Genomic DNA, 25,384 nt, shown 5'->3' on the forward strand with positions numbered 1-25,384 from the left:
TTTTCTGAAACAAGAAAAATCTGTTTTAAAAATGAATAGGTGAGGCACTTGTCTTTATACCCATTTGTAAGCATTAAAATGTTCCTATTCAGCATATTTTACAGGGAAATTACCTATGTGGTGTACCTTTTTGGCAGTAGAATAGTAGCTATAAATATCCACGAAGGTCACCTGTTCAATTTCTTCTTTTTCAAAATACTTAATGGGCTCCTTTGGTTTGAGACATTTTAAAGATAGCAAAAGTATATGCTGCTTACTGAACCCATATTTATAATGAACAGTTCATTTATAGTCATTATATATACCACAAACTAGAAATAATATATAGAATCAATGAAACTATTCTGATATTAACTAATAGTATTTCTCCTAAAAACTTTAGCCCCAGAAATAGAGTGAAATATCTTGTCCTCATCCATATCACATTCTTTCATTGTTCCAGAACTGAGCAACATTCTATTCCAATATGTAATGATCTTAATACTTCCTGATAACAAAATTAATATTCTAAATAAAGGCTTTTCTCTAGCTTCTCTGTTAAAAACCTCAAGGTTTGGTAGTTAAAATTACACAAGCCCCACAAACCAAATTTCCAATGCTCTATATCTTTTCCTCATTTTTATTCTATAAATATATGAATGTTGAAAATTCAGAGAAGACACTTATTATTGAAAATGAAAATATTTCACTCATTTCTATAATCAAAGTGAGGGAAAATGTTCTCTGGTTTTGATGGGAACAGTCTTATGGACCTTTATAACTTTATATGAGGTGTTGTGGGGGTGGTAACATAATATATTTCAGACTGTTTTCTTAAAGACAGTTTCTTTACCAGGAAGAACTCACTCAAATTTTCACTTTTCCACTACTAAAATATTGTCTCTCAACTTACTAGCTATGTCTTTTGAAATTATAAACACACAGTTACATCAAGATAATGGCTTTTAAATTTTCTGACCAGTGATGATCTGTAAATTGCTATTAAGCAAGACAGTCCCACCATCACAACATGGTCATAAATCATTAATATTGGAATAAGGTCTTAAGGAAGGGTGCAGGTAGTAGAATGAGAAAGGAGATCAGGACTTAAGAATGACTCCTACCTGAGCAAAGAAACCTTGATAGTCTCATCTAAGGGTAAGTTTTATCATCTCTATAAATATTTGAAGGAAAACAAAGGTATCAAATAAGCATGTGAATTGTCATAAAAGTTTTTTAATGTTTTATTTTAATTTTCAGAGAAGAGAAACACAGAGCACAAGTGGGGGGTGGGGGCAGAGAGAGAGGGAGACACAGAATTCGAAGCAGGTTCCAGGCTCTGAGCTGTATGCACAGAGCCGCATGTGGGGCTGAAACTCATGAACTGCAAGATCATGACCTGAGCCAAAGTCATAGGCCCAACCAAGTCAGCCACCCAGGCTCCCCCGTCATTAAATGTTTTTAAAATATATTATGTTGCAGTGTACAATATTATACAATATGAAATAATGAATGTACCTTAATTTCTAAACATTTCATCTTTTGTAATGTTTATTTTATTTTATTTATTTATTTATTTATTTATTTATTTATTTATTTATTTCAACGTTTATTTATTTTTTTTGGAACAGAGAGAGACAGAGCATGAACGGGGGAGGGGCAGAGAGAGAGGGAGACACAGAATCGGAAACAGGCTCCGGGCTCTGAGCCATCAGCCCAGAGCCTGACGCGGGGCTCGAACTCCCGGACCGCGAGATCGTGACCTGGCTGAAGTCAGACGCTCAACCGACTGCGCCACCCAGGCGCCCCTATTTTTTTTTTTTTTTTTTTGAGAGAGAGAGAGAGACAGTGTGAGCAGGAAAGGGGCAGAGAGAGGAAGACACAGAATCTGAAGCAGGCTCTAGGCTTTGAGCTGTCAGCACAGAGCCTGATGCGAACTCAGGAACCGCGAAATCGTGACCTGAGCCAAAGTCGGACACTTAACTGACTGAGCCACCCAGGCGCCCCTTTCATCTTGTTTTTTTTTGTTTTTTTTTAAGTTTATTTATGTATTTTGAAAGACAAAGAGAGAGCACGTTTGGGGGAGGGGCAGAGAGGCTGGGAGACAGAGAATCCTCAGCAGGCTCCTCATTCTCAGTGCAGAGCCTGAGCAGGGCCCCAACTCAGGAACCATGAGATCATGACCTGAGCCATGAGATCATGACCAAGAGTTGGACACTTAACCAACTGAGCCACCCAGGCACCCTCAAACATCTCATCTTAATTGTAAAGTTTAAATTTTGCAGTACTGTCATTCTTTACCTAAACTTGTCCTGTGTTGTTTATTATACATAAATACAAAGAAAATAGGTGTGATATGCTGAAATATGTACATACAAGAAAAAGAAACACAAATGAAAAAATAATGCAAAGCTTCAATGAATTTTTCCTATTATAGCTAAATGGCTTGTGTTATGACAAGGAATACAACACACTGGTAAGTTACATGTTTCTACTTCCACCCTGTTAGTCAACAAACTAAATACAAATGTGTCAAGCCATTTTCAGTAAGTATAAGAATCAGACCATTATTTGTTAGGAGTATCCAGTGGGGAGCATTTTGATAAGAAGTAAGGAAACATTTTTTACATGGAAACTCTAAATCTCCTTATGGTAATTGAAACCGCCTACATTCATCTGAGGTCTTCTATGGCATCACAGAGCTTTTGCTTAACTACTTGATTGCTTACGTTTTTATCCAGCTCAAAACACAGGCTTCTAAGTTCTGAGTGTACACTCTGAATCACAGGCAAAATCTTGCCTTCAGAACACAAAAACAACTAACTATAGACAGTCATTCATTCTCAATTTATTTTACCCATTAAATAAATTTACTTTTTAAATATTAACTTCTAGCTAGTTTCTCCAAAATATTTAGGAAATACAAAGATGCATGCAATAGGGTTCCTGCCTTCAGAGACCTAACCAAACAGTTGAGGAGACTAATAGATATGAAATGGAAAATAATAAATAATAACACAACAAAGTAGGAATTTAAGTTCATTTAAGTGAATTTTTATTTGAGGCTAAAAATCAAGTATCATATAAAATTTCCCCATTGATTTTAGAGAGGTATTACTCTCTAGATTCAAAAAGCTGTTAATGTTTTGCTCTTCTTATGATGAACTGATGGTCTCCCAGTGACAAGTTGTGTTTTATCAACTAGTCTTTATCTCTTATGAGATGAATCTGTCTGACTTTTCAATCTATACAATGATGAGGCATGTCATTCAATCATTGTTTTTTGCCCTAAATTCTGTAGTTATATTCTGCATTATATTACTTGATCAGTATAAAAATATCACTGAATGACTTCAGGCAAGCTGAATTTTTTATCACCCTCTCCCAGATCAGATTAAAGAGGGGAAGAAACATTCAAATAAACCTTTTATCACTGTAGGGGTTCTATTTAATGCAATAAATTTACATTCTACATATCGCTATCAAAACTCTGTTTTCTTAGGTTTCTTTCTACTCAATTAATAGATCTTCAAGCCATTTTAGAAAGGATGCAGGATTTAAAAAAACATAAATACAAATAAGCTTACATCAAATGGAGAATCTGTAGAATAATAAATTTTGATCTTTCTTTCTTTACCATTTAGAGAAATAAAAGAACTAATTTCTCCAGTTTTCAAAACAAGAGAAAAACCACATAATAAGATGGGGCTGTAATATCTGGGCACATGTTGAAGAATATGAGCCCAGACAACAAAGCCTGGTGACATGTGACTAATGATTGTGAAAATGCTGTTACACACACACTCACATGCATGCACACATGCACACACACACATGCTCACATGCTAATTTTCTGTGCTTAATTGAAACTGATTCATTACAAACAATGCCAACAGTTCTGCATAATTACTTTAAAAGTGAAAAGAAGCCCAAATCCAATGAATGAGAAAAAGAGAGAGAGAGAATTAGCTGTCTGATTCCAAAAGAATCCATCTTCTGATCCCATTGCAAATAGCATACTATTGTGGGCTAAAACACATGAAGGATTTTGAAAATATGTATTATTAAGGGAAGCCAACATGTTTTCTTATTAAATTATTTGAGGGTAAACATTCTAAGATATCCCATTTCTCTCATATTACAAGTGTCTTTATAAAAACAAAAGAGAAGGTACATGTAAGCCACATTTGGGGCTTGAGGGCACCCCAAGTTCTTAAAAAAACACTTTTAAACTTCAAAGTACAATCAGCTAAGCTAGAAAGCAAGGCATGTCTCTAAAAAAGCCACTATTGTCAAATTCTTGGGATCTTGAAAACCAAGTGAAAGGAGATAAAAAAAAAAAAAAGAAAAGAATTCAAAAAATGATTAAAGTTAAGATCTAGCTCTTGAAATGATCTTTACCAAATGACAAAAATCCTTTTTAAAAAAAAAAATTAAACCTGGGGGTGCCTGCGTGACTCAGTTGAGCGTCCGACTCTTGATTTCAGTTCAGGTCATGATCTTGCAGTTTGTGACATAGAGCTCCACATCAGGCTTGAGATTCTCTCTCTTCCTCTCCCTCTGCCCCTCCCCTGCTTGCACAAATGCTCTTTCACTTTCTAAAATAATACATACATACATACATACATACATACATACATACATATATATCAAAAATCAAACCTAAATTTGAGCAGCCTAATCATTAGTTCATGCTGAAAAAAATCTTGCCCAGCAACAGTGTAATAGGAGTCTAAGAGTATGATGATTTAAAGATACTCAAAATTGGTTAAAAAGATGGTGAGAGAAAAAGAGAGCAAAAGATGATGATGGGGAGGATTTTATAATAACTTGGTTATATAAACCAGTGAACATGAATTCCTTTAATAAAAAATTGAAATAAAGCAGAAAGAGATTAGCAGGCCCAACAGAAACCCACTAAAAAGACACGCAATTGTCTCTAAAATCTGTTACAAGCAAGAAAAAGGGAAACCTATTCCTACTTCCTGGGCAATAAAACATGGAAAGCTTCATCTGAAATAAGTGAAAAAAGACAGAATCCTTAAAATAGTTATGATCCTAATTGTCTTTAAGTATCCCCTGTGATTACAGAAGAAAATTGAAATCATTAGTGCTTGCCTTAAATATATAAATACTGGGTAACATCTAAAATTATCCAACTAATTGAGCTAACCCTCAATCTAGGTATAGAAAATTGCATTACTTTCTCATTTTACAAAGATAAATTTAAGGATTAAGTTTCAAGCTGCAATAATTTTAGCAAATTTTATAAGGAATGAAAATAATTGTGTAAAATAAGATTGGATCTTGAAAGCAATAAAGGATTTGTATCATTTGAGTTGCTTAAAATATTAAAGTTTGGGGAGCGGGATGTTTTTCTTACTTAGCTTTAAAGGTTCTGAAGATAATTTTGATGCTGGTTTGAAGGGGCACATGCACCCCAATGTTTACAGCAGCACTATCAACAATAGCTAAATTATGGAAAGAGTCCAAATGTCCTTTGATTGATGAATGGATAAAGAAGATGTGGTGAATATATATATATGTATATATATATATATATATGTATATACACACACACACACACACACACACACACACATACAATGGAATATTACTCAGAAAATTATATGAAATCTTGCCATTTGCAACAACATGGATGGAACTACAGTGTATTATGCTAAGTGAAACAAGTCAGAGAAAGACAAATACCATATTTCACTCATATATGAAATTTAAGAAACAAAGCAGATGAACATAGGAGAAAGGAAGCAAAAACAAGATAAAAACAGAGAGAGACGCAAACTATGAGACTCTTAAAGACAGAGAACAAATTGAGGGTTGCTGGAGGGAGGTATGGGGGGAATAGGCTAAGTGGGTGATAGACATTAAGGAGGGCACTTATTGTGATGAGCACTGGTTGTTATAAGTAAATGATGAGTCACTAAATTCTACTCCTGAAACCAATACTACATTATATGTTAAGTAACTTGAATTTAAATTTAAAAAGGTAAAAATAATTTTGAAACTATCCCATCAATTGAAAGTTAAGAGCTCAATTTTTAGTACTTAAATTGTTTTACTACAAAATGTAAAACAGGACATAGTTTCAGCAGTTTAAACTATGAGACTGGAGGGGCGCTTGGGTGGCTCAGTGGGTTTATTACCGACTTCAGCTCAGGTCATGATCTTGTGCTTTGTGGGTTCAAGCCCCTCATCCGGCTCTGTGCTGGCAGCTCAGAGCCTGGAGCCTGCTTCAGATTCTGTGTCTCCCTCTCTCTGTCCCTCCCCTGCTTGCACTCTGTGTCGCAAAAATAAATACACATTAAAAAAATTTTTTTAATAAAAAAATAAATAAATAAACTATGAGACTGGAAACGCTTACCAGTGATAAGCAAAATGTTATATTTTATTAACTAAGAGCAATACTGCTAAATATAATATGTTTATTTAGTGCTTGAAAAAGAAAAGTGTAAAACAAACATTTTTTTTAACTTCCAAAACCTTAGTATTTGAATAAGAAAGACAGAATTTTATATAAAGGATGAACCAACAACCTTAACCTTTATCCTGGCCTGCCAAGGTGTTTTTCTAGTCAACTAATATTCACAACAATTTTTAATTACCTCTAATTGAATCTTCAATCTTCCCCATAACCTATCCCAGATCCCTCATTTCATTATCAGCAAATAATTACGTCTCTTATATAGCAAAGAAAATGCACACCATTGGACAGGGACTCCCATTCCCCACAAGGAATCTATATACCTGCTCGTACCTTACCCACCCTCTCCTCCTGGACTACTGATCTAAGGAAGGTGCCTCTCTTTTCTTCTAAGGCCAATACCTAACATGTGCACCAATGCCCATCCCCTGTTCCTTTACCAGAAACTCTTACTTACTTATTGTATTCTCCACTTGCCCTACTTTTCCATCAGTATGATAAACAGTCTCAAGTATCTCTTGCCTTTAAAACTTTCCCTCAATTCCCCTCTAGCTACTGTCCTATTTCCCTTCACAGCAAAACTTCTGAGGAGTGTGGCTTTATATTTATGACTTCCCTTTCCTCATCACTTTCTTAACTTTCTGCGGTCTGTGTTCTATTCCCAACCACTCCCTCATATCACACTTTGACTAGTCATCAGTGTACTCCACATTGCTAACCACAACAGTTACTTTCAGCTCTCATTGTGCTTAAGCTTTAGCAGTAAAAGCCAAAAGAGTTCACCACTCCTTGAAATGCTTTTCCTTTGGCTTTTGTGAACTGAATGCTCTTGGTTTTGCTCCCACCTCCCTGCACTCTGCTTTTCAAGACCCTCCATCAACAAGTCATTCTTTTTTTTGACCAGGCTTTCACTACTGGAGTTCTTTAAGAGGTCTTAGCCCTCTAATTCTTTAAGTCCACAGAGGGAATTACTTTGTCCTTTATAATAATAAATTTCTAATAGTAAATGGGATGGAGGAATTAATTTTTTTACAGATAAAAACAATGAGGCTCCGAGAAGTACAGTTATTTGTTCAAATATTCAGGAAAACACTTCTTCCCCAATTCAGTTGCTTCCTTGTGGAAAGAACTCTGTTAGAGTAATAGTCTTGGCCTCTGTCAACCACCCTACATACTCCTCTCCACAGCAAGAAAAGAAGTTATCTTATCAGTATACTTAATACAAGAAATTGGGCAAGCTCAGATCCACATAATTCTTCTCTCTCTTTGGGATTTGCCTGCTTGCTGAAAGCAAACCTTCATCTACTCTTCCATGCCATAAATGTGAAGTGCAAGCCCTCATGGGGAAAAGCTCCCATTTTTCAGTGAATCTATGACTGGGTAACTGTAATCAGGGGGGAAATCTGAGAAAGCCCCCTTGGCTAACAGATTTAAATTACTTTTTTTTTTCGTTCTCTACCTGATGTTTGTTTCAATTAGTTTGGATCATGGATGAATAAAAGGATTTTTATGCATTTATTTTCACAAAATACTTAGATTAATAACATGCAAATATATAGTCAGGAATATAGTTTTTAAGGCCTTCATGATTAATAGAACATAAAAGAATTTAAATTTGTACAGCTAATAAAAAAACTCGATCTGCTAAATTCTTGAAATATCAAATAGATGGATATTTGAGCATCAACATAATAATATAGTAATGAAAATAATAGTAATGATAATATGGATTATAGCTCATTGAATAAAATAAGAATTTTAATTTGTTGATAATAAATGTATAGGTAGATAAAGGAGAAGGTAAAGGTCTTCCTTACATAAAATGTCAACTCACAAATGTAGAAGGAACATGGGTATCAGAAAAATCACCATTTTGCAACCATCAGAGTAAATATTTGTTCAGGCAAAAATCACCAATGAATGCTAAACTCAATGGGGGAAGGGGATGAATTTCATAAGGAATAGGATATTTACATTGTCTTAAAATATACCCCCACAAATCACTTGATTAATTATAACATAAAAAACATTATACAGTGGAGAAAAAGGAAAAACTAGTATCCGCTATAGGGAGCAAACATTCATTCATGTACCTTAGGATATAGTATGCTGAGCAAAACATATCACTTCTGTGACATTCTAGCCAAAATTCATAACCGAAATCTAATAATGAGGAAACAAAAGATGAATCCAAATTGAGAAAAATGCTACAACATAATTGGCCTGTGTTCTTATAAACCCATGTCATGGAAGACAAAAAAAATGGCTGACAACCTATACTACATTAAATAAGGCTAAACATATATGACATCTAAAGGCAACAGGCGGTTCCTTCTAGACTAGGAAATACTCTCATCAAGGATGTTATTGGGATAACTGTTAAAATTGGAATTGAGACTACAGATTAAGCTAATGTATTAATGTTAAATTTCCTGAATTTGATGAAAATACTGTGGTCATAAGAGAAAATATCATTATTGTTAACAAATGGTCATTAGAGTGTTAAAAGATAAAGGTAAAATCTACTTTCAAGTTATTTAAAATACTTTTTTCAAAAAAATTATGTATGTGTGTATGAGAGAGAGAAGAAAATGTGGAAATATATTAAAAATTGGTAAAGTTGAGTAAAGACCACCAAAAGAATGCCATAGTAGCCATACTTATATCAGACAATCTAGATTTCAAAATAAAGACTGTACCAAGACTTGAAAAAGGGCATCATGTCAAAATAAAAGGTCTATCCACCAAGATCTAACAATTTTAAACATTTATGTCCCCAATGTGAAAGAATCCAAATATATAAATCAATTAATTACAAACATATAGAAACTCATTGATAAAGTACCATAATAGTAAGGGACTTCAGGGGCACCTGGGTGGCTCAGTCAGTTAAGCGTCCGACTTTGACTCAGGTCATGATCTCGTGGCTTGTGGGTTTGAGCCCTGCATCGGGCTCTGTGCTGATAGATCAGAGCCTGGAACCTCTTCAGATTCTGTGTCTTTCTCTCTCTCTCTGCCCCTCCCCCACTCACACTCTGTCTCTCTGTCTTTCAAAAATAAATAAACATGAAAAAAAATTTTTAAAATAGTAAGGTACTTCAACACCACATTATAGCAATGGACAGATCATCTAAACAGAAAATCAACACAGACACAATGGCTTTGAATGAAACACTGGACCAGATGGACTTAACAGATATTTTCAGAACATTTCATCTTAACACAGCAGAATACACATTCTTCTTGAGTGCACATGGAACATTCTCCAGGATATATCAGCCAGATCTATCCGGCTGGGACACAAATCAGCCCTCAACAAGTTCAAAAAGATTGAGATCATACTGTGCATATTTTCAGACCACAGCACAATGAAACTCAAAATCAACCATAAGAAAAAATTTGGAAAGACAACAAATACTTGGAGATTAAAGAACAACCTACAAAAAAAAAAAAAGAACATCCTACTAAACAATGAATGGGGGCTACCAAGAAATTAAGGAGGACATTAAAAAGTACAGGGAAGCCAATGAAAATGATAACATGATAGCCCCACACCTCTGAGATGCAGCAAAGGTGGTAATAAAAGGGATATATATAGCAATACAGGCCTTCCTTTAGAAGGAAGAAAGGCCTCAGATACATAATCTAACATTACACCCTAAAGAACTGGAAAAAGAACAGGAAATAAAACCCCAAACCAGCAGAGGATGGGAAATAATAAAGATTAGAGTGGAAATCAATGCTATCAAAACCAAAAACAAAACAAAACAAAACAAAACAGGAGAACAGATCAATGAAACCAGGAGCTGCTTCTTTGAAAGAATTGATACAGAATTGATAAACCCCCAGCCAGTTTGATCAAAAAGAAAAAGGACAGGACTCAAATAAATAAAATAAAAAATGAAAGAGAAGAGATCACAGCAAACACTGCAGAAATACAAACAATAATAAGAGAATATTATGAGCAATTATATGCCAATAAATAGGGCAATCTGGAAGAAATGGACAAATTCCTAGAAACATATAAACTACCAAAACTGAAACAGGAAGAAATAGAGAATTTGAACAGACTGATAGCCAATAAAGAAATTGAATTAGTAATTAAAAACCTCCCCAAAATCAAAAGTCCAGGGCTGGATGACTTTCCAGGGGAATTCTACCAAATATTTAAAGAAGAGTTAACTCCTATTCTTTTGAAGCTGTTCCAAAAAATAGAAATGGAAGGAAAACGTCCAAACTCATTCCATGAGGCCAGCATTACCTTGATCCCAAAACCAGAGAAAACCCCACTAAAAAGGAGAACTATAGACCAATTTCCTTGATGACCATGGACACAAAAATTCTCAACAAGATACTAGCCAACTGGATCCAACAATGCATTAAAAGAATTATTCACCATGATGAAGTGGGATTTATACCTGGGATGCAGGGCTGGTTTGATATTAGCAAATCAATCAATGTGATACATCACATTAATAAAAGAAAGGACATGATCTTTTTTATTAATGATGAGTGATATTGAACATTTTTGAAGCTGAACATTTTTGAAGGACATTAATAAAAGAAAGATTCACATGATCCTCTCAATAGACACAGAAAAAGCATTTGACAAAATACAGCATCTTTTCTTGATAAAAAACCTCAGGAAGGAAGGGATAAAAGAATCATACCAAAAAATTATAAAAACCGTATATGAAAGACCCACCACTAATATCATCTTCAATGGGGAAAAACTGAGAGCTTTCCCCCCAAGGTCAGGAACATGACAGATGTCCACTCTCAACACTTATTCAACATAATATTGGAAGTCCTAGCCTTAGCAATCAGACAACACAAAGAAATAAAATGCATCCAAATACGCAAGGAGGAAGTCAAACTTTCACTCTTCGCAGATGACATGATACTCTATATGGAAAATCCAAAAGATTCCACCAAAAAACTGCTAGAACTGATCCATGATTCAGCAAATCACAGGATATAAAATCAATGCACAGAAATCGGTTGCTTTCTATACACCAATAATGAAGTAGCAGAGAGGGAAATCAAGGAATCGATCCCATTTACAATTGCAACAAAAACCATAAAATACCAAGGAATAAACCTAACCAAAGAGGTGAAAAGTCTATACACTGAAAACTATAGAAAGCTTATGAAAGAAACTGAAGAAGGCACAAAAAAATGGAAAAATATTCCATGTTCATGGATTGGAAGAACAAACATTGTTAAAATGTTGATATTACCCAAAGCAATCCACATATTTAGTGCAATCCCTATCAAAATAACACCAGCATTCTTCACAGAGCTAGAACAAACAATCCTAAAATTTGTATGGAACCAGAAAAGACCTGGAATAGCCGAAAGCAGTCTTGAAAAAGAAAACCAAATCAGGAGGCATCACAATTCCAGACTTCAAGATGTACTACAAAGCTGTAATCATCAAGACATTATGGTACTGGCACAAAAACAGACACATAGATCAATGGAACAGAATACAGAACCCAGAAATGGATCCACAAATGTATGGCCACTCCTTGACAAAGCAGGAAAGAATATCCAATGGAATAAAGACAGTCTCTTCAGCAAGTGATGCTGGGAAAACTGGACAGCGACATGCGGAAGAATGAACCTGGACCACTTTCTTACACCATACACCAAAATAAACTCAAAGTGGATCAAAGACCTAAATGTTAAGAAGGAAACCATCAAAATCCTAGAGGAGAAAGCAGGCAAAATTCTCTTTGACCTTGCCTGCAGCAACTTCTTACTCAACACGTCTCCAGAGGCAAGGGAAACAAAAGCAAAAATGAACTATTGGGACCTCATCAAGATAAAAAGCTTCTGCAGAGTGAAGGCAACAATAAGCAAAACTAAAAGGGAACCAGCAGAATGGGAGAAGATATTTGCAAATGACATATCAGATAAAGGGCTAGTATCCAAAATCTATAAAGGACTTATCAAACTGAACACCCAAAAAACAAATAATCCAGTGAAGAAATGGACAGAAGACATGATGAGACACTTTTCTAAAGAAGACACCCAGATGGCTAACAGACACATGAAAAAATGTTCAATATCACTCATCATCAGAGAAATACAAATCAAAACCACAATGAGATATCACCTCACACCAGTCAGAATGGCTAAAATTAACAACTCAGGCAACAACAGATGCTGGTGAGGATGCAGAGAAAAAGAAACTCTTTTGCATTGCTGGTGGGAATGCAAATTGGTGTAGCCACTCTGGAAAACAATATGGAGATTCCTCAGAAAATTAAAAATAGAACTACCCTATGATCCAGCAATTGAACTACTAGGTATTTATCAAAAGGATATAGGTGTGCTGTTTCATAAGGGCACATGCACCCCCAATGTTTATGCAGCACTATCGACAATAGCCAAAGTACAGAAAGAGCCCAAATGTCCATTGACAGATGAATAGATAAAGAAGATGTGATATATATATACACATATACATATGTATATATATATATATATATATATATATATATATATATATATATGTAATGGAGTATTATTTGGCAATCAAAAAGAATGAAATCTTACCATTTGCAACAATGTGGATGGAACTAGAGGGTATTATGCTAAGTGAAATTCGTCAGAGAAAGACAAATATCATATGATTTCACTCACATGTGGAATTTAAGATACAAAATAGGTGAAGAGAAGGGAAGGGAAGCAAAAATAATATAAAAACAGGAAGGGGGACAAACCATAAGACACTCTTAAATACAGAGAACAAACTGAGGGTTGCTGGAGGGATTGTTGGTGGAAGGAGACGCTAAACGGGCAAAGTGCATTAAGAAGGACACTTGATGGGATGAGCACTGAGTGCTATATGTAAGGGATGTATCACTGGATTCTACTCCTGAAATCATTATTGCACTATATGCTAACTTAGATGTAAATTTAAAAAATATATATTTGAGTAAAGAGTTTCTACTTCTTTGTGCTATGCTTGCAACTTTTCTGTAAGTCTGAAATTATTTAAAGATAAAAAGGTTTTTAAAATATTTAAAAGATAAATCAAATAGCTGTTCATTAAAAATACTTTCATATTCCTAGATTAAATCATTTTCACTTTTCAGAATGCATTCATACACATTCTCTGCCTTGCTCATACATCCATCTCACAAATAGAGTATGCAAGACTATAGTGTCTGTTGTGCAGGTAAATATAGCAGTGATGATCAGAGAGGCCAGACCACTTCCCCTGAGCCTCATTGCTGTGAGTGACAAAGTCAAAGATAGAACACATGTACTTTCACTCATTGTCCAGTCTTCTCTCCACTATATTATTTCTTAATGTCTGACCAAATAATGGGATTTTTCAGAGTCACCTCAAATATATAAGTGCATTAAGGTTTAGAGTTAAGAAAATATGAGAAATGTATTCAGTCAATACAAATATCTCTATTTCAGAGAGCTTCAGAGACCAATATATACACAAAGGTAGGTCAACCATGTGTTTAACAAATATAAATGAAACACAACCAAGAAAAATGCCCTATGTCACCACCATGCAGCATTCAAAATTTTATGAAAATTAAATCATGTATATCAGAAGTGCAATTGTACTAACATTGTATTCACATATGCAAATAAATATACTGCCTCAATTTCTAGAGCTAACAATCTTCCGAACTCCTCTATGTAAAAAGGAACATTGGAATTGTTGATTAACAAAATCTGCCTCTTCTACTTTAAATAGTCTACTTCAGTTCAAATACTTCCATCTATTTAAAATTTAGCTCTGTGGGAATGCAAGCTGGTGCAGCCACTCTGGAAAACAGTATGGAGGTTCCTCAAAAAACTAAAAACAGAACTACCCTACAACCCAGCAATTGCACTACTAGGCATTTATCCAAGGGATACAGGTGTGCTGTTTCTAAGGGACACCTGCACCCCCATGTTTATAGCAGCACTATCAACAATAGCCAAAGTATAGAAAGAGCCCAAATGTCCATCGAAAGATGAATGGATAAAGAAGATGTGGTATACACACACACACACACACACACACACACACACACACACACACACAATGGAGTATTACTCGGCAATCAAAAAGAATGAAATCTTGCCATTTGCAACTACGTGGATGGAACTGAAGGGTATTATCCTAAGTGAAATCAGTCAGAGAAAGACAAAAATCATATGACTTCACTCATATGAGGACTTTAATAGACAAAACAGATGAACATAAGGGAAGGGAAACAAAAATAATATAAAAACAGAGAGGGAGACAAAACAGAACAGACATACATATGGAGAACAAACTGAGGGTTACTGGAGGGGTTGTGGGAGGGGGATGGGCTAAATGGGTAGGGGGCACTAAGGAATCTACTCCTGAAATCACTGTTGCACTATATGCTAACTAATTTGAATATAAATTTAAAAAAATAAAAAATTAAATTAAAAAATAAATAAAATAAAATAAAATAAAATTTAGCTCTGTATTTGTTCTGATTTAAAGAGTCCTTTTGGAATGTTTAGTGTTCCTAGGGAAATACTCAGTCTTTAAGAGTTCCCTCACGCTCTTCCCTTCAAATGGCATCTGACTAGGTGAGGGAATGTGCCCCATTCCCACAAAGGTTGGAATGGGCTCTGATGTCGCAAGGAGAGACCTTGTACTCCTACCTGGTTTCTGCTGGGTTAAGGCCAGTCGAGTCTGCTGCCTGCATGGGTGACTGTGGTCTGCCTTTTGGTGGTTCTCCTATGGGCCTGCAGTTCCTCCTGGTCTTCTTAGAGACCCATATATCTGCCTGGATGTTTCTATAAGCCCTTATCCCACCCTTGAGCGTGGATCTCCAGAGTGCAAGGCTAGTAGTCAGGAGTGGAACACAACAGAACACTGCCATCCAGTCTCTCTGCCAGCTCGGCATCCCTCTCTCCCCTCAATCCACTAGGGCCTAAAGAAGGGGACCTCTCCTTAATTCCCCTATTGTTTTGTTTTGTTTTGTTTTGTTTGGCCAGGACTTCCTTCTCACATCCCTCCTCAGATTACAGATTCGTGATTCAACCTCAGGACCCAACAAAGGGGAAAAACCCAATAAAGGAGTACCTAATGGAGGTATAAAAAAATCTAATGTGTCCATTACAGACATATAAACATTTGAGTATGTCTCCTAGCTAGGCAAAGTCCAGGAATGAGATAGACCACATTCTGCCAGAGCTACTCTCAAAAGACAACTTTTCCACCCTTTTTGGTTTGGAGGCAAAGGAAAGACATTATTTGGAGTTTTCTTATGCATGCATAAATTTTCAGTTCAGTCAAAGTTAAATAAAATCTAACTGAGCAAACAAACAAGAGGAGAGGCAGATCACCCAACCCCTACTGTCATTCCATTCTGGCACATAGAACATGATCATGTGTGACAGGCACGTGCATGGGAGACATCCCTCCTTTCACTCTCCAGGATAAAATGATTAAACAGTATCAAAATCTTTGCTCCCAAGTTGACTCTGCTGCAGCTTGAAGCTTCCATATGTTCTTTTTATACAAATAAGTTTCACTTGGTAGGTTTTGTCATATATACTTTTTTAATTTTTTTAATGTTTATTTATTTTTTAGAGAGAGAGAGACAGAGTGCAAGCTGGGGAGAGGCAGAGAGAGAGGGAGACACCGAATCTGAAGCAGGCTCCAGTCTCTGAGCTGACAGCACAGAGCCCGACACAGGGCTCGAAACCACCAACCGTGAGATCATGACCTGAGCCAAAGTCAGACGCTTAACTGACTAAGACACCCATGTGTCCTGTCATATATTTTAAACATAAAATATATACCATCTTCATTAGTTCCATAATTAATAATTAAAAACTAAAACATTTGATTATATGCAGATATCCTTACAGACTCAAATTGAGTTAGAGGAAGGCTCAATATGCCTAAAGCAGTACTACTTTCATGTCCTTAAATTCCATCTCTTCTAATGTCCTTTTTCCTGAACATAAATTCACTGGCCAGACAGTAACTGTTATTTCACAGGTAATTTGGTGAGGCTTCTCAGAGTCAAAAAGGAAGGCAAAATATAAATGGAAAGTCAAACTTTTATCATAAAGTCAAATCATACAAATAGAACAAAGATCAGATAAACTATTGGAAACTTTATTTGAAGCAAAGGAAGACTTGCATGGGTGAAAGGCAATGAGCAAAAAGAAATAAAACTTCAGATAGTTATGAGCTTATATCTTAACATAATCTTACCAGGCATAATATTGAGTATTTATCTAATTAAACATCTACAGTACACAATTTGAAAGAAAGCCTTAACCTCTGGAAAATGGAAAATATTTCCTAAGAAATTCTGGTCTGTTGAAAGAAGAAAAGCCATGCTATGCTCATCCCTAACCATAAAAGGCAACTGAAAGGTGACTTCAGGATCCATTATCAACATCTCTAGTCTGTTATTTTGTTTGCTGCGTTTTTGTTTTTCCTTTGGGGAAAGACTTTTAAGTATTTCAAGGAGGTTATTTATTTTCATATATACTGCATAAAATTAAGATAGCTACGTAATGCAAATTAATTACCTTAGTTAGCTAAGGCTGGCTTTACAAATATCATAGACTGAATGGCTTAAACAGCTGAAATGTGTTCTTTTACAGCTCTAGAAGCTGGAAATTCCAAGATCAAAGTCCAGCAGGATTCAATTTCTAGTGAGAATTCTCTCCAGTTTTCAGATGGCTGCCTTCTCACTATGTTCTCACATGGCAGGAGAGAATCAGAGAAAGAGACAGAGGGATGGAGAGAGTAAGAAAAAGAGAATCTCCTTCTTCTAAGGCCACAGCCCTATCAAATTAGGGCCATCCTTATTAACTCATTTAACATTAATTAGCCCCTAAAGAATCTACTTCTAGATAAATCACATTAGGAATTAGGGTTTCCACGTACAAATCTTGATGAAGAGACACAATTTAGTTGATAACATTAATCAACAAGTTTCTTAGAAATAATCTTTTGGATTCTATAATACTATTTTCTACTGATACTTCTTGATCCTAGTAAAAATTACATAAATAAATTAGTGTCTTGATTGAAAATGATGAAGGCCAGGGGTGCCTGGGTGGCTCAGTCAGTTAAGCGTCTGACTTCAGCCCAGGTCATGATCTCACAGTTTGTGAGTTCAAGCCCCGTGTCAGGCTCTGTGCTGACAGCTCGGAGTCTGGAGCCTGCTTCAGATTTTGTGTCTCCCTCTCTCTCTGACCCTCCCTAGCTCATGCTCACTCTCTCTGTCAAAAATAAATAAACTTAAAAAAAAATCATGAAGCCCAGAATTATGAAGTCTTGTTGACCCCAAGGTTGAGAAGCAAATGTTAGTAATTTTCTAAGCTGGAGGGATTTATTACCAAATGTTTGAGACCATGATCATTATTTAACAGGTCACTGCTAGTATAATTATCAGGTCTTCACCTCTGAAAGTTGAATGTCCAAATATGTGTTTTCTTTACTTCTGCTGTGTTTGTAACCCAAGGTTTAAATATCTACCTTAAAAACTCTGAGTTTATCTTGACATTTTACTTAACAACAGGAGTCAGTTTTCCTCACCATAAAGTCCACTGGGTTTATGGAGGAGCCAGTGATCATCAAAGCCAGAGTCAGGCAATGAACTGGAAGAAAGCATGTTATGAAAATCTTCTGTCAAATCCACTAATAAAACAAGACCAATAAAAATGAATTCATGTTTATTTTTCCCTTATTCTTACTTTGACTTTTACATTCTTTTGATCCTTATATCTATGACTGAACAATATCAGATTTGACTGTAAGACTTATAAACTATTTTCTAAAATATCTGAAACAAAAAGCAGATATCTTCCTCTTGTGGTTTAGTATCTATTTGCTGAGAGCAAAGGATGTCAGAAAGTAATGCACCTAGGCTTTCTGCCTTCTGCATTCCAAGTCCTGAACAAATTTATATAACGAACTGAATTTCCCCATGAAAATAAATTATTTCCTTTGCATATTTGAAGATGCAGATGAAAAAGTTAAAAGCACACTGAAGGATCTCAAATATTTTACCAGTTAACAACACTTTTTTAATTGAGGATCTGACCAGACAGAAGTTAAAATGTAAGCAATATTTATGAAAACACCATTTGCTTTTGTAAATGATGCTATTGTCTATAAAAATGGAAAACAAGTATAAAATGCTTAAATCAAATCCCACAGTTAGCTATCTAAACAGCATTCTTTTATTTTGGTTTTTGTTGATCTTTTTTTCAATTTTTTAATTTTAATTCCAGTGTAGTTAGCATACAGTTTATATTAGTTTCTGGGGTACAATGTAGTGATTCAACAATTCCATATATTTCTCAGTGCTTATCAAGATGAGTGCACTCTTATGTTTTAATCTATACCATATTTTTATTTATTTGTTTTTAAAGATTTTGTTTTTAACCCCATGTGGGGCTCGAACTCACAATCCCAAGACCAAGAATCACATGTTCCTCTGACTGAGCCAGCCAGGTGCCCCTAACCTATATTTTAAAATCTGAAGATAAAAAGCCAGAATATCAGATTTAGTTTTCTTTATTTTCCTGCAGCCACTCATCTTCAGAGGATATACCAAGTGCTGTCAGTGTCAAACAGAAAGAGAACAAAAGGGGTTTAGATAATCAGTTCTCTCTAACTCATGTGGCTGTCTCAGCCATCTGACAAAACATGGCAAATAGGAATAGTAAAAAGGGAAAGGCACAAAAGAGATCAGAAAGTCAAAGCTATCTTCCTGTGAAAAGAATCTAATGTCAACCTGCTGTTTCACCATTGATGGGGTGAGTATTTATTCCTTGAGATCTCTTTAGCTGGTTGTTTGTTTTTTATTATTTTTTTAATGTTTATTCATTTTTGAGAGACAGAGACAGACACAGAGTACGAGCAGGGGAGGGGCAGAGAGAGAGAGGGACACGGAATCTGAAGCAGGCTCCAGGCTCTGAGTTGTCAGCACAGACCCCGATGCAGGGCTCAAACCCACGAACTGTGAGTTCATGGCCTGAGCCAAAGTCGCTCACTTAACTGACTGAGCCACCCAGGTGGCCCTCTTTAGCTGGTTTTATTTTGTTTCTGGTATCTAAGTAGGTTAAAGATAGTCTCTGTGTATTTAGTGCCCATGTTTATTTCTTAACAGCAGGTTCAGATCATTGAACCAAGACCACCAGCTCCGAACTCAAATCCTAACACATCCATCCAATTCTTTTAAACATAGCCGAAATAAGTGTATTTTTGGCAATACAGAGCCTGGCTGCTTTGCATACTCCACAAAACACTCAACATCTGACAGCCATAGGTTTCATGGCTATGAAACACCCCAAATTATTATTGTCCTTCTGAGTTCTCTGACCCAGAGACTCCCACTCTGCTCACTGTGTTGCCAAGCGACATCACCTAAACACCATCACCTAAACATTAATTTCCCTCTGTGATCCCCCTCTCCCCAAAGAGTTACCTTGTCCTCTTCCCCTTCCAGATTGTGGCCCTGTGCTACTGTCTCTGGAAGGTCTTCTGCTGTCCAAGTTTGTTATATATTATTGTTATCTCACGGTTCTGTCTATTCCTTGATCAGCCCCCAAATCCTGAAACTCACCACAGTTTCTTTAACTATGTGATAGATTTACGGCAATTTGAAAAACGAAATTATGGTTGTATCTAGCTTATCAATACAAAGGAAAGGGCAATGTAAAACCCAGGTGGGGCAATATGTAAAGCATAAGTGTACATTTAATGGATCATAACTGAAAAAATTTAGCATAGATTGTTTAAAATATATATATAGGTCCAAGTATAATTATAAGCAGTTTAACTTGATAGATCAATTGAAAGCAAATGAAAGAGAAATTAGGTAATATGACAATTATATTTATCTTAGTACACATTTTGGAAAATTGGGGGAAGTGTCTATTTCCCTGTAATAGAATAACAATAAGAAAGCTACAGTTCATGGATTGGAAAAATTTTTCTGTGAAAGTTTAGATAGTAAATAATTTGGGTTTTGCAAGCCACATATGAGCTCTGTCTCCTACTCCTTTTCTGCTTCCTTTATCTCCTTTTCTTCTCCTTTTTCTCTTCTCCCTTTTCTTGCTCCTCTTTTTCCTCCCAGTTCTCCTATTCCTCCTCCTTCTTGTTTTTCTTTTTTAGCAACCCTTTAAAATGTAAAAACCATTCTTAGCTGACTGGTCATACAAAAACAGCAGCAGTTTAGATGAGGCTCATAGCTATCTTTGCCAACCTCTGATATAGATAAACAAAACAAAGCTAGTATCTTTACTATTTTCCAATATACCATAATGTCTACTTATTTTCTATTTTCATGCCTTTGAATTTGCTGTTTCTGTCATCTGGATTGACCGTCTCTCTTTCTTCGCTAATTTGAGCCACATATCCTTTAAGACAAAATTCACATTTCACTTCCTCCAAGAAACTTATCTGACCAACATATGGCAAAACTAATATTTTTGTCATGAATATAATCAGAGAAGTCTATGAAAAATCATATAATTTGTTATTTGCATTCACAATTCCAGACACCAATATCAAGTTGCCTCATGTCCAACTTATCAATAGCTTCACTGATCATGTTTCAATATTGTAATTCTTTTAAAATCATGACTACTGTGCTCTTTAAATTTCAAATTAAGTGGATCATATTGCTTTTAAGTGGACCATATTGTTTTCCTATCAAGATTAATTCTACTAAATTAATATATTTGTTCTGACTGGTGGCTTTAAAACAAGTATAAAGTAAAGGAAGTTTTGCGTCTGCTTAGGATCAGAAAACCACAAGAGAATGTTGCTATCAAACATTTTTCTTTAGTCCACAGGAGAGATGGGGTTGCAAAGCAAGTAAATGCACTGAATTCCAAAGAGTGACAAAGTCTGAAAAGAAAATATCACATTTCACAAAGCATATGAGGATGAGGTGATCACCATAAAAGTAAGAATAAATCACATTAAATTTTAACAAATTCTTAAAGTCTGAGGATTGACTGGTATGTAAGTTTGGAAAAACTGAAATCCCTAGAGAGAAGTATATTTTGTACTCTACAAGCTTTTTTCCACGAGCCTATCTCATGAAAATTTCAAGGCAGGGCAGGAAACCGGAGAGAACCTCCCTCAGTAACACAGATATGTGGGTGATCAGTTACTCCAGAGGAACATATATAAAACATCTATGTGCTTTCTCAGTTCCTTCTCTTGTCAAAGGAAAAACCACTAGGTTGCTGATTAAAGACATGAAGTGCCACTGCTCCTAAGATTCAGGTAAAAATCCTGTTTCTGGGGGTGTGGTAGAGGCATAATCCCATCTGCTTCTGGGAAATAAATAGGAATTCCTCCTGTCTCCAAGACATAGACATATCTACTATTCCTGAGGGATGAGGAGAAAGGGAAAAAGCATAATTTTCTGCTCCTAAAAGAGGAGCAGATAAATCTCTTGGACTCAAGATCTTACACTGATACAAAGCAGAGGGCTGCTACTGGTGAAAAAGCAGGAAATACTCTCCTACCCAAGATTCTCAATATATAAAAGGCTGGGTTTGGCTGACATGAGAAAGAAAGCCAGGTCTATGAGAACTTCACCCCCAAAGCCCAGGACCATAGAATTCACCTAAAAATGAATCTAGACCAGGATAATAGAGTGCCCTCCTCTCCTAACATGAGCAGCAATCAACAGCAATCTATTTGTAGGAGAGGGGTAAGAACATGCAGAGATCGTCTATAGTACAGACATGAAAGGACTGCTGAAAGCTGAAGGTGGAGGAGGAACATTGAAAGAAACCCCCCAGCACTCCATACTCCACTCCTACCACAAGATAACAACAGCTCACCACTATAGGAATTCAAAGCCTGTGGTGCAATAAAGATTAAAACACCAACAACTAAACCCAAACCCAAGTCAAGTACTGACAAAACTGACTCATCCCTCCATAGTAACAACCTGACAGAAGAAATGTCCTCATTTCTGAGATAAAGTAATTATTACTTCAGTCTTTACTGTTCTTCAGTACACAATGTCTGGCGTTTGGTCAAAAATTACGAGATATGCAAAAAAGCAAAGGAAAAATGTCATTGTCATTGATAAGCCCATCAATAAAATTAGACTCAGAGATATTCCATATGGTGGCACTATCAAACAGCATCGTTTTAAGTACAATTAATATGTTAGCAGATCTTCTAGAAAAAGGTGAACTATATATAAAAACAAATGGGAAATTTCAGTAGTGATACTGAAACTATAAAATAAGAGTCAAAAGAAATGCCATAAATATTACAAGCATAATATCAGATATGGAGAATTTCTTTGACATGTTTATTAACCTACTGGACACAGCTGTAAAACAGTATACCCAATAAAAAATATATACTTTTTAAGATTTAAGATAAAAATTTTTTCAGGAAAAAAAATCATTGCCAGCAGACCTTCACTTCAAGAAATGTTAAAGGAAATTCTTCATTCAGCAGGAACATGAGACCAGATGGAAATTTGAATTTACACAAAGAAATGAAAAGTGCCAGAAAAAATAAAATAAAGGTAAGCATAAAGATTTTTTTCTTATCTGTGATGACTTTAAAAGATAAAAGACTGTTGGGCACTTGTGTGGCTTAGTCAGTTAAGCATCTAACGTGTGCTCAGGTCATGATCTCATGGTTCTTGAGTTCAAGCTCCACATCAGTGAGCTCATGCCACACTTCAGGTGAGTTTGAGTCCTGCTTCAGATGAGCAGGAGTCCCACTTTAGATGAACACAAGCCCTGCTTCCAGTGAGCACCACCTCTCTCTCTCCCTCTTTCTCTTCTTTCTCTGCCTTTTGCTCACTTGCACCCTCTCTCTCAAATATAAATATATAAATAAATAAAAGATACAGGACTGTCCAAACCAAACCAAAAATTTTTTTGTTTATTTATTTATTTTGAGAGAGAGAGCAAGAGGGGCAGAGAGAGAGAGAGAGAGAGATTTGAGAGAGAGAGTACAGACTAGATGCGGGGCTAGATTCCACCACTGTGAGATCATGACCTGAGCTGAAATCAAGAGTCAGACACTTAACTGACTGAGCCACTCAGGCGCCCCTGTAGGATTTATATTATACATAGAAGCAAAATGTATGCCAAGGGTAACATAAAAGATAAAACAAATGCACAGAAAAAACTCTATCTGAAGGTAAATTATGAAAAATTAAGATGTATATGGCAAACCCTAGACTGAGTATGTTAAAAAAAAAGGTAAAGAAAAAAAAAGACAGAGCTAATAAGCCAATAAAGGGGAAAAAATGAAATCATAAAAAATAATTAGTCCAAAATAGAGCAGTGAAAGAAGGACAAGGGAGACAAACTGATACAATAGAAAGCAAATAGCAAAATGGTAGATAAATGGCCACCCTATTATTAAACTAATAATTATATTAAATGTAAATAGTCTAAACTCTTCAATTAAAAGGCAGGTGTTATCAACTTGGATTAAAAAGAAACAGCCAACTGTATATTATCTACAAGACACCTTTTTGACAAGGTCAAATAAGTTACAAGTAAAAGAAAAGAAAAATATATATTATTCAACACTGATCAAAACAAAGTTGGAATGATTAAAAATCATATCAAAATAAATATCAGAATAAGTAAAAATTAGGGAAAAGAACAACATTACATAGTGGTACAGAAGTCAATTCATCAAGAAGACATATTAATCTAAATGTACATATCCCTAAGACACAGCCCTAAAATATACAAATCAAAACTGATAAAGTTAAAAAGGGAAATAGACAAATTTATTGTTAGACTTCACTTCTATCTGAATCACTGTTAGTACAAGTGAGAATATCAGTAAAGATATAGACAATTGGGACAGTACTATAAACCAACTTGACCTAATTGACATTTATACAATACTTCATCTAAAAATGGGAGAATAAATACTTTTTTCATATGTTCATGGAAGCTCCACAAAGATATACTGGGACGTAAAACAAACATGAACAATTTAAAAAGTTTAAATCATACAGAATATGTTTTATAATTACAATGGAACTAACCTAGAAATCAGTATGAGAAAAATGCCTGGAAACTCCTCAAATGTTTGTAACTGAAGCAACATTTCTAAGTAACCTTTGGCCAATGAAGAAAACATAAAGGAAATTATAAAATGTTTTGCGTTGAGAAAAAAAACAAAACACAACACATCAATATTTGTGGAATAAAGCTAAAGCAATACCTAAAACATAGTTTCTAGCATTAAATGCTTAAATTTAAAAAGAACAAAGGTCCCAAATCCATATTTTAAACTTCGATCTGAAGAAACTAAATTAGAAGACCAAATTACAACCAAAACAAGAAAAAGGAAACAATAAAACACACAATACCATAGATAGATAGATGATAGATAGATGATAGATAGATAGATATGTATATATATACACATATATATATATGGTTTAAATTCTTTATTCTCAAATACAGATTTTCCTTAAAATTATCATCAAGGGACACCTGGATTGCTCAGACAGTTGAGTGTCCCGCTCTTGATTTTGGCTCAGGTCATAATGTACCAATCATGGGATCTACCCCCGTGTTAAGCTCCTCGCTGAGCATGGGGCCTGCTTAGGATTCTCTCTCTTCCTCTCTCTCTGCCCCTCCCCCACTAGCGTACACAAACTCTCTTTCTCTCTCTGTCTCTCCCTCTCAAATAAAAAAAAATAACATAATCATCAAAACATTTAAAGGCAAAATAGAATTGACAGAGGGCGCCTGAAGGCTCAGTTGGTTAAGCATCTATCTAACTTTGGCTCTGGTCATCATCTTGCATTTCACGAGTTCAAGCCCCACCCTGACATCTGTGGTGATAGCTCAGAGCCTGGAGCCTGCTTCAGACTGTGTCTCCCACTATCTCAAAAATAAATAAACTTTAAAAAATATAGAGTTGAGAGGTTTTTTATAATGAAAGTCAATTGTCAAAAAGTT

The 25,384-nt window shown here is 35.6% G+C and overlaps 1 long non-coding RNA gene across 1 annotated transcript in view; it reads left to right on the plus strand.

Moving 5' to 3' along the window:
• Nucleotides 1-21,377, plus strand: part of LOC147581184 (uncharacterized) — a 53,482-nt gene extending 32,105 nt beyond the window's left edge. The window contains exon 3 of the long non-coding RNA XR_015250866.1: nt 21,250-21,377. This is a non-coding gene — a long non-coding RNA (uncharacterized LOC147581184). The remainder of the gene's footprint in view (nt 1-21,249) is intronic.
• Nucleotides 21,378-25,384: the final 4,007 nt, after the last annotated feature.

The sequence above is a fragment of the Puma concolor genome, chromosome B2 (assembly GCF_028749965.1).
Source record: "Puma concolor isolate L17-30 chromosome B2, mPumCon1.1.hap2, whole genome shotgun sequence".
Lineage (NCBI taxonomy): Eukaryota > Metazoa > Chordata > Mammalia > Carnivora > Felidae > Puma > Puma concolor.